The sequence below is a fragment of the Pteropus vampyrus genome, unplaced genomic scaffold (assembly GCF_000151845.1).
Source record: "Pteropus vampyrus isolate Shadow unplaced genomic scaffold, Pvam_2.0 Scaffold264, whole genome shotgun sequence".
In the NCBI taxonomy this organism is placed as follows: domain Eukaryota; kingdom Metazoa; phylum Chordata; class Mammalia; order Chiroptera; family Pteropodidae; genus Pteropus; species Pteropus vampyrus.
The window spans coordinates 434,231-442,182 of record NW_011889045.1 but is presented as its reverse complement, the minus strand read 5'-3'; the positions used below and the strand labels follow the sequence as shown (position 1 = coordinate 442,182).

The following is a 7,952-nucleotide window of genomic DNA, read 5'->3' as shown; positions in this document are numbered from 1 at the left end:
CAATTAGCCCTGTGAACATAGAAGACGAAGTAGCACGCTTGGAAGCAGCCAGGGAGAAACGCTGCCTTTCCCGAAGGACACAGCGATTCATGACACGGATTTGCCGTCTGAGGCCACGGAGCCCAGAGAGAAATGTCAGCTCTCTCTGCACGCACCGAGATCTGTCACCAGCGAAGTCTCCCTCAGGCCAAAGTCTCCATCGCCCCTTCGTTGCTTCGTGCAGCAACGAAGGGGCGATGGATGAGTGAGCTCTCGGACGGCCGTCGCCCCGGAGCTCGTGAGCCCGTCTCCCTTTGCAGGTGACTGGCAGGGGCTCTCCAGACCAAGGGGAACCGCGACGGAAGAGGCTTGACATTTCAAAGAAAGAACATCGGCCTGGGTGGAGCAGGCGTAAACCCAGGAGACCGTCGTGCGTCCCGTGCGCTTCTTAGGTCGTATTTTGTGGCGGGAACAAATTCAAGAGCATCTGCTATGGCACCGTGTGTGCAGAAGAGACACGTAAGACGATTCTATTTAAAATCTTGGGAGAGCAAAGGGGTCTGTCTGAGAGTGAGGTTCTACGCTGCACTGAGCGGGGAATAACCCTGATGTCGGCAGACGGTGACGAGGTGCACGGTGCATGGTGCGGATGTGGTGACCCCCACGTAAATGACGTGCAGAAACTCTACGATGCGCCATGCTCAGAAGGGGTCTTACCTGAGCAGAATCGGGCCCTGTCCCGAGGCAGCGGGGCTGAACTGGGTCGCCTCTGGGGAGTTTCTTGGTCGCTGGGGGTCTGGCTCGTGAGAATGTCATTCATACTTTTTGTGTGTGAACCTACGATGCGTAATTTAGCTTAGAAATTTGATAATGAGAAATATAGTCGATATTTGTATTTTTCCTCAGCTGTAAATTTGAATTCAGATATATACACAACATGAAAACAAGTATTTTCACTATTATTTATTAGCCACCCATATGTTAGCATCAGATACACACCTCTCATTTGCTACGTTTTTATATTCCATGCCATCTGAGTGCCTTTTCTAAAAAACTCAAACCAAAACTTGACATTAAGCTTTTTTTCCCAAGAAATGTCTTATCTCATTTGATAAAATAATGTGTAAATAGATAATGCAATTATGGTATCTCCAGAAGCTGAATAATTCGTATTTTGGTGAACTCATTAAAAAATATAGGCCTGGCTCTTAACCGGAAAACTAAATTGGGGCTAAGAACCGAACTTGACGTTTTAGACCACCCACGGATTTCAGAAAGGCGTTGACTTACACACCTGTGCGTGCAAAGTGTTCCCTGGCCTAGGTTAAAATAAGCGAGAAAAGACTAGTCATTCTCGAAATGGCACAGATGAAAGGAAGCACGGAAGTGAAGGGGAACGTCAAATCGTAATCCGCTGCCGTGGGTCATTGTCGCTTTGAGGGTTCCCCTCACCACGGTGCCGGAGACTTAGGTGCCGTGCGCACGGTCACGTACGACAGTCTTTCAGAAAGAGTGGGAAACGACCCTTTGACGCGTTCTGATGGGTTTTTGCCAAGATGCTTCTCCAGCTATAATGTAATCACAACATACATTTGTCACGTGATACCACTGCTTTACACACGCAGGAGACTTAATAGTTTAAACACTCCTTTGTCCACTGCAGTTTTCTGAATATTCTGCAGTCATCATCCTCACACTGCCGGCCTCAGAGTCTGTCTTCTTCAAGTGAGACATCCTGACACACACACAAACACACACACATATAGACACACATTCCGAAAGCTTCTGGATATTTTTGTGAAACCTATGATAGATATTTTTCTGGAAACAGAAATTCTTAACCTTCAAAAACTCGTCTAGCAAATCGTCTCCATTGCTCTAAGGAATATATCACAGTCGAGCATAAGAAGGTATTTCAGAGAGGGAGTCAGCCATCCCTACCACGGGCAGGAAGGGCTCAGATATCCTGACCCCACCTTTTTCCAATTTGCACGTTGGCTGAGGATAAAATGTTTTCAGACCTTCTCACCACCATCAAAACATTCCATGTGACGCCATACACGGGCACGCACGTAACACCGTGCGAGCAAAATACATCATATGCACTCACCCCAACCACGCACTCACACACACTCTCACTCACACTCACACACACACTCACTCACACACGCACACACACACACACACCCGGGAGTCTGAAATGACTGCACCTCCCGACACGCAGAGAGACAGCGACGCACTAACCGGAAGGCGGTGACCTGGTGTCTTTCTGTAACCAGACGCAGCCCCTCCCTGCCACGTCCCTGCCCCTCTGACCCCCGCCTCAGCGTGAAGACCCCGGTCTGCAAGGTGCACCTGTCTCTTCAGTGTCACCCCGCAGGATGCCCACCCTTACTAACTGGGCTCCAGCCGCTGTGACCGCCTGCCAGCTCCTCGGACGTGTCCCTGCTCCCTCCCATCCAAGGGGCTTGGGGCTTTGGGGGACTCCTTCTAAGATGCGTTCCGTGTCTTTCCATGGCCCCCATTGCCAGTTAGCTTCTGTGCTTGCTCAGACTTTTCTCGAGTGCAGGCCGTGAAGCCATCTTGTAAAATTTCCACGTTGCCCGTTACTCCACTGCGGTCGAGTCTGAAGCTGCCCCTGTGCCTCTTCCAGCCCCTTCGGACCAAAAGCATCACCTTGCTAGTTTACAGGGTGACGCTTGATCCTCCACCCGACCCGACTCGTAGTCCGTCCTGTCTGTCTCCAACCCTTGGGACTCAAAATGATCTAAGCTTCTTATTTCACAGGTTCGCTGTGTACTGAGTTCCAGGCCCAGATCAGGACAGGTGACGTTTTGAAACAGGTGACTCAGCAGAGCGGTTAGGTTGTTTCAGACTGATCCGTTTCAGGGCTGTGACCTGTGGTATCAGGTGCTCGTTAGGGCATCTCGGCTTGGTGTGATATGAAAATTGTGTGTGGGGGGTGGTGGTGGGGGGCATTGCATGAAGTGGATGGCTTTGACACGTTTCCAGTCCTGTCCCTGTTGAGGTGACGAATTCTGTGCCTCAGCGGGGACAGGCATCACTCTCATCCTGGAAGATGATGTATTAGGGCTTTCTTATCACCTGCGTGTTTGTTTAGTGCATATTAGATTTATAAATAAAGCGGAATGTTAAGACCATTAATATATGGAAGGGGGTCATGTTGGGGGAGAGAACATACGCTCAAGACCAGAACTAGAGGCGAGAACTCACTGTGACGACGAACACGCCGGCCGTCCCGAGACACGCGAGTCATGTTGGCGGGCGTGGGGGCGTGAGGGGACGCCGCAGACCGAGGCCTGTCACGTGATGCCTGAGGCTCGACGGTGGAGCCAGCCGAAGCCCCAGCAGCGGGAAAAGGGTAGATCTGAGCGACGCTCGGGGCAGAATCGGCAGGTCCTGAGTCCGAATTCTATTTTTAAAAGAATGGAGGACGAGGAGTCGCTGCAGATGTTCAAAAGCGGAGTGGAAAAGGGTTAGGAGTTTGGCTGTTTATTTTTTTTTTAAATCTGGAGATAATATGGCTTGACTGGGGGGCTGGAGAGTGGAAGGAATCAGGGCTGATGGGACACCTAGAGCAGGGTTAGGGGCATGGTGAGGGTCCCACCCATTCTGTGAGGAGGGGCGGCTACGGCCACGTCACCCCGAACACGCCTGATCCCGGCTGATCTCGGAAGCTAAGCAGGGTCAGGCCTGGTTAGTGCTTGGATGGGAGACCTCTTAGGAAGAGCAGGTGCCGTAGGCATAAAAGATAAAAAATAAGGGATGGTTAGCTGACAAGATCCTTGCAAACTGTGAGGTCAACCAAGGGGTGCCTCCCCTAAAAAAACAGAAAAGAAAGAAAAGGAGAGGGAGGGTTTTCTGTGCGCTGCCACCTGCCTGTGAGCGATGCCGGGGACCTCCAGGCGCGTGACTGACACGGAAGAGCTTTGAGGGCTGGCCCAGAAGGACAGGGCCGGGACGAGCACCACACACGCGGCAGCAGGAGGCTGAGCTTTCGGCCTCCAGATGACAAATGTATTTTCTAGGCGAGCGTTGGACGCCCACGTTCGGAGACACGAGATTCCCCACAGCTCCGAAGTCGCCAAGCGCGGCGGTGACAGACCATTTTTCACGGCCCGAGCTTCCCCGTGAGACTGAACACATTTCTGTTCTATTCCATATTTCTATTAATCCAGCACTTGAAGGATCTTAGGCTGAGGGACAACAATTAAGACAGTTCGCACGGTGCTAATAAGAGCAGAGAGGTGGCCTTTTCCCTTTCAGTTTGAGTGTCTACTGTTTGAAATCAGGGAGGTTGGCGGTGAGCCGGGTTACCTGTTACCGTGGACCTGGTATGGCGGGTAAACAATTTCTGCGAAGGCGTAAGCATTTTATTCCAGACAACTTTAGGATGCTTTAAAATTTAACCAAGTAATCTTTCTTCTAGAATTTACCCGAACTGAATAATCTTTAGATATTTTTTAAAATGTCAATGTCTCCAATATTTTAAAATATCTAAAAATCAAAATCGACGTTCATCGTGGCGCTGTTCCCAGTGACAAAGCCCCGTAAGCAACGCGAACGTCCAGTAATGGACACACACTTGAGATAATTACGGAAAATCCACCGAAAATAATACTGCGACATCATTAAAGCGATATCTCTGCATGGTACGTAGACACACGAATACTATTCTGCAATGCCGTTTAGTCAAACAGGACTGTGAAATGGCAAGCGGTCTGAGTCCGCGTGGGGTGCGTGCCCGTCACCCCTCAGGAAGGACCGACGCGGACGCACAGGGCGGGTGGACGCCGTGTCCCGGTTTCAGAACTGTCTTATTTCCTGCTGCAACATCGATAGAGGTCACTTATCCTGTCCGTCCCCAAAGGCTGCTTGACATCTGTACACAAAGAACACCTCACGGGAGCGCCATTTCGCATAAACGCAGCCTCCGTGGTGTCCGCATGTTATTTTATGTCCTTAGGCGCTGTCCGCGGGAGAGTCGTCAGCGCATTCAGTGTTGAAAGGTTGATTTTTCACTGTTGCCCGTTCATTGTTTCTCTGGCGCGCTCTTCAAAACCGTGGTATGCTCAGGGAAATCGCATCAGCTGTATGGCGATCGTAACGGCAAGTGGCCTACCTCGCTCTCGGTGTAAGACGTGCTGCCCTCCCCCGACGCTGACGCAGCGGTGTGCCAAGCTCGTGCTGGGGTCGCGTGATCTCAGTTCTCGTCACAGCTCGGTCACTGCCTCGCGTCGTGTCCGCCTTACTTGTCCACTGTGCGCAATGCTGTCAGCTCGGTTCTCAGGTTTCGAAAGGTCCGGGTTTGCTGAGCTCTGAAGGTCAGGTGAGTTCTGTTTCCCATGATCAGGGCACATTTATAAAACTACTTACTACACTTGGGTTTAGAAAAACTATTTTTCAAAGTAAATCCTAGTGCACAGTTATAGAGTATTAAACTTGTTTATTATTGTCTCATCCAGGAGCCACAGAAGCTACTGTGCCATTCCCATCTTTTAAAACTCTGTGTCCCTGTGTTTCAAAGTGCTCCTAACGCAAGGGGTCGTGCATGCGCCCCGGCTCCTAATAGGACAGTTGGCGTTATCACTCAGCAGTTAGCTCAACACAACACGACACAAACAAAGCAAGCAAACTTCCTTCCTGCTAAAAGGGAATTTCTCCAACGTGTCGGCATTAAACATCAATATAACGGATGATTTTGATGGATGAAGAGGCGTTTTTGTTAAATGATTGTTGAAATAAGGTGAAGTAGAGTCTGAAGACAAAGCGCTAAGGCACGTGTAAAGAGGCCGACCCAATGAAACGCACAGTCTTTGTTGGCTTGTTATTTGTCAAACGGTCTAACGGATTCTCCTTGCAGAGAGGTGTATTCGCTTCAAAGGATCACGGTCTCCTCGCCGCTAGGTACGTTATTTGGGTCCAAATGACAGTTGGACGGCTCCGATCCTCTACACAGTGAGGGAATGTTACAGAGAGGAAGCGTGTTCCTCACACACAACCCCTGGAATTTAAAGAATAAAAGCTAAGTTTGACTCAGGCCTGGTAACCAAGAGCAAGCCCGCAATCTGGGGCTTGGATTTATCTTCCCTAAAACTTGGATGATACTAACGTCCCTTTTTACTTCACAAGCGTATTGTGATAATCAGACAGGATGTGTCTGTGACATCAGTTTAATCTATACAATCAATAGCTTAGATCCAATATTTCACAATGGATACGATACCCGTCAATAAAGAAAAATTCTTAACTTGACAGGCAAGGCTCTTTGTAACTAGTGCAAAACAGCTTTAGGTCTGAGTCTCACCCAACTAGATTCTCTCCCAGATTAGAATTGGATCAGGTGCTGCTTGTGCCCCTTAGAAGACTCAGGTCGTAGCTCACACAGTGGCGAGCATTTCGGTGATGTTACGGACTCCCCCGGTCCCTTCTCCTCCCCCCTGCTCCGGGTTCCCTCGTTGACACAGTTCCACACATTAAGTTCAGCATCTCAGAAAGAAGAGGTAATGGGGCGGGGTGCAGAGAAGTGCCAGCTGGGTCTCCCCTTTCCTTAGAAAAGTGAAACTAACCCCAGTGCGTGCTAGGAGAACTCTCCCAGGTCCCACTGTCCAGCATGTGTCGCATGGTCACCCCAGATGCAGAACAGGCTGAGAAGGACAGTATTTTCCTTTCACAGAAACTCTGGTGAAAAACGGAGGTGGTGAGGATGGTAAAGGTGCCGAAAACCGGGAAAGTCACAAAGGAAACACAGGGAATGTGGCGTCCTGCCTAACGAGAGACTAAGTGAGAGAGATTTTTAAAAAAATTATCAATAAATTACTCAAGGGTTTGTGGCTTCTGTGATAAGATGCCAATCCCTGCTTTTTTCAAAAATGTTTGCTCAGTGCCTACCTATGACTAAGTAAATGTAATATTGTTTTTTTTCCTGTTGTTTTTACTAAGAGTAGAAAATACAAAGCTGAAAAGAGTTGGCTACAGTCTTAATAGAGGCTGCACTCACTTGCGCACTTGGGGTATTCATGTCCCATGTCATTTTGAGAGAAATAACAGGACCACGGTCTCTTTCATTCTTTTTAAATGACTCAGAAATGCTCCTCATGAAATAACCCTTCATCCCCACTTTCTTTTATTTTTTAAAAAGGTAATGGTCATATCTAATTTTCTTGAATTTTGAGTTCATTTGACGTACACGATGGTGAGGTTCTGGACACATTTATAGACATCAAGACAAGCAGCTCTTTCTAGAGGGAAAAAATCCCTCTACCAATTTGAATGGCGAATCAGCCTGGAGACTTGTCACCCTGCTCTGACCAAGGACCAACATGACCCACGGGTTCACTGTCCAGCTTGTGGCTGAGCTGATGGCATCGACTCCATGTGGCATCAGCCAGGATTGCATTGACGTCCAGCGAGGAACTGAGCCACGTCGCCAGAGGAGAGGTTTTAAGTGCCTGACACATGTGAGCCAGCTGGATAGAGACGATTGTTTTGGACTTTGACTTTCTACAGTTTTGACCTTTGTGCTGGGCGATGCCGTGACCAACACAGAAACACGGTCATCGAGCGTCTGACTTTCTTTCGCTAATAGCGTCTTTCCGATTAGATGCATCTGTCGACATTCGGTGGCCGTCGCACGTGCAGAAGGGGAAGACCACGAGGAGCGCATGCAACGACGTACTCGCACGTCCACGTCCAGTTAAAATGAAGTCAAAGTCCTTCCGAAACCGAATAACGCTCACAGCCTGCTGGTTCTGAATCGACCCCGGTGTAACTGACCGCTGTCCCCACACAGTGGCCCCCGCAGCGGCCGAAGTTTCCAGCTGAAACAGTGGCCGGAAGGGTGCCAGCTCCAAACCCTTCTGCGCACTCGCGACAGACACGTTCGTCGTCAACTTCAAAACAGCTGGAGTCATCTGATGTTTAAAACCCTTCTTTCTTTTAACGCATGGATC

At 49.4% G+C, this 7,952-nt stretch overlaps 1 protein-coding gene and 1 pseudogene across 1 annotated transcript in view; both read left to right on the top strand.

The window, feature by feature from the left end:
- The window catches only part of LOC111729502 (CUB and sushi domain-containing protein 1-like), a 920,340-nt gene that overhangs the window by 484,316 nt on the left and 428,072 nt on the right, over window positions 1-7,952 (top strand). The gene's annotated exons all lie outside the window — the stretch shown is intronic.
- LOC111729507 lies at window positions 3,627-3,745 on the top strand (annotated as a pseudogene).